Source organism: Dromaius novaehollandiae, unplaced genomic scaffold (genome assembly GCF_036370855.1).
Source record: "Dromaius novaehollandiae isolate bDroNov1 unplaced genomic scaffold, bDroNov1.hap1 HAP1_SCAFFOLD_85, whole genome shotgun sequence".
Taxonomy (NCBI): Eukaryota; Metazoa; Chordata; class Aves; order Casuariiformes; family Dromaiidae; genus Dromaius; species Dromaius novaehollandiae.
In genome coordinates, this window is record NW_026991300.1 from 102,501 (window position 1) to 105,000 (window position 2,500).

Here is a 2,500-nt window from a genome sequence, read left to right on the forward strand (position 1 = left end):
GCGGTGGTGGCGGGCGGGCGGCGCCGGGCGCCGGGCCACCGCGACCGACCCGATCTGGGGGCCCGGCGGGACGAAGTCCGCGACGCGGGCGCTCCGGGAGCGGGGGTTTCCCGAGTCTGCACTTAGGGGGACGAAGGCCCGGCCGCGCGGGGAGGGGAAGGAGAGCACCCCCCCTCTCCCCGGGGCAACGGGCCTGCGAGGCACCCCAGCCGCGCCACACCGCGCGCGCCACGCGGCGCGGCGGCAGCCGCCGGGCTCGGAGGGGAGGGCGGGCACGGCCGGGCGCACCCGAACCGCGCCCCCCCCCACACCCACCGAGGGGCGGCACGCCGCTGCGCCCACGCCACGGCGCGGGTGACGATTGACCGTCAAGCGACGCTCAGACAGGCGTAGCCCCGGGAGGAACCCGGGGCCGCAAGTGCGTTCGAAGTGTCGATGATCAATGTGTCCTGCAATTCACATTAATTCTCGCAGCTAGCTGCGTTCTTCATCGACGCACGAGCCGAGTGATCCACCGCTAAGAGTTGTCTCGGTTTCGGTCCCCGCCGCGCGCGCGGGGGGACCGGGCAGCTTTCGCAGCCCCTGGGGGGCCCCCCCCCTCCTCCGCCCCCTCCTCCTCCGCCCCACCGCCCTTCCTCACGCCGACGCCGGCTGCTGAGCAAGGGACGGCAGAGACGGAAGGAGAGAGAGAGCGAGAGAAAGAGAGGGGCTTGCCTCACTGACCGTACAAGCACAGAGAAAGGGGGGGGGAAACGAAGGGCAAACCCGAACGAGAAGGGCGGGGAGCCCTCGCTCCCGACCTGGGGACAAACCCTGTCTCGCTTCGAGTCCGGCCCAGGCGCCCGGCTCGGTCTGGCCCGGCAGGGAGCGGCGGGCCGGCCACACCGCCTGCCTCGGGATGTTGGGGGGGGTCCGTCCCCGCAGACCACCCCCCCCCCGCCCCAGGCGTCAGAGCCCGGCCGCCACCGGGAGCGGCGTCGCCCCGCCGCCCGCGCGCCTGCGGCCCGCCGGCCCCGCGCTTCCCAGCTCCCCGCTCGCCTCGCCGGCCCTCCGGCTCGACCGCCGCCGCCGCCGCCGCCGCGGCGCCCACACCCCCGCGCGCCCGCACACACCGCCTCGCGGGTGACGCCACGCGCTCGCCCGTCCCCTCCGCGGACAGACGCCCGGCGGCGGGCAGGCGGGCAAGGCGGCACGGACGGGGACGGCGCCCGCTCTCCCCGTCTCCACGCGGAGAGCGGGGCGGGCCACCCCCGCCGCCGCCCCACCACCGCCCACCCGCTGCCTGGCGGAGCCGGGCGGGGCAGAGCGAGGCGGGCGCCCCGGACGGCAGAGTGCCGGGGCGGGCGCGTAGGGTAGGGCGCCGCCGACGGCGGCCACGGCGGAAGACCCAGAAGCACCGGCCAGGGAGAAGGAGGAGACGCGCGGAGGCTCGGCGCCCGCACCACCCGCGGTGGGGGCTCGCCCTCCCGGCGGCGAGCACGCGCTCGCGCCCGGCTCGCAACGCTCGAGGCAGGCCGGCAACTAGGCCGACCGCGCGGCGTCTCTCCGCCGAGACCAGACCGCGGAGAGAGGGGGCAGGGTAACCCCTCTCCGTCCCGGCTGCCCGCGGGGCGAGCACGGGGCGCGCCGGCTGGCATGGGGGGGCGCGGCACCCGCGCGCGCCGACCCCCCGGCCCTCCGGCAGCACGCCCGGCCGCCTCCGCGAGTCGCATCGGGCCGCCCGAGTCTTTAAACCTCCGCCCGGCTCTCCAACCGAGAACCCTCGGGCCCGGAGCCCGGGGCCCATGGCCATCCCTGCCCGGGGCGGCTGCCGGCGGCCGCGGTGGCCGGAGGCCCTCTCCCCTCTCTCGCTCGCTCCCTCCCTCCCCGCCCCCCCCACCCCCACCGCGGGGGAGGAAGGACCGGGGTGGGGGGAAGCCGAGGCGGGGGGGGGGGAAGGCACGGCCGGTGCGGCGCGCACGGTGCGGCACCCGGGAGGAGCACGCTGGCACACGGGACCACACGGGTGGGTCACCGAGGGGGGGGCAGGAGAAGCGCGGGCGCTAGGTACCTGGCCCTGGGGTGAGGGAAACGACCTGAAATCCCCGCGGGGGTGCCTCCCCCGCCGCCGCCCGCCACCGGGCCGCCGCCGCCTCGCGGCGACGGCGGCAGCCTCGGCAGCGGCGACGAGACGGGACGCGGAGGGGGAACCCGGCACCCGCCAGCCGGCCCCCGCGCCCCTCGGCGGAGCGTCCGCCCGCGGGGTGCGCCCGACACCCGCCGCCACGACCTCGTCCTCCTCCCGGGGCCCGGGGTTTCCCTCAGTAACCCGGCGCCGGGTGGCAGCTGCACCCGGGAGGAGAGCCGTGGCTCGGGCCGCCCACTCGGGCACGAACCGTCGCCTCGCTTGGCCTCAACGCGACGCCCCCCGCTCGGGGGCCCGGCGCCCGCCCCGCGCGCCATCCCGGAACGCCTGCCCCCGCAGGTCTCTGCGGACGGGCTGCTCCGCCGCAGCCCGCCG

The 2,500-nt window shown here is 78.4% G+C and overlaps 1 non-coding gene across 1 annotated transcript; it reads right to left on the reverse strand.

Moving 5' to 3' along the window:
- Nucleotides 1-373: 373 nt before the first annotated feature.
- Nucleotides 374-526, reverse strand: LOC135325656 (5.8S ribosomal RNA). Its single transcript, XR_010386490.1, has one exon. It is a non-coding gene; the product is annotated as a 5.8S ribosomal RNA (ribosomal RNA).
- Nucleotides 527-2,500: the final 1,974 nt, after the last annotated feature.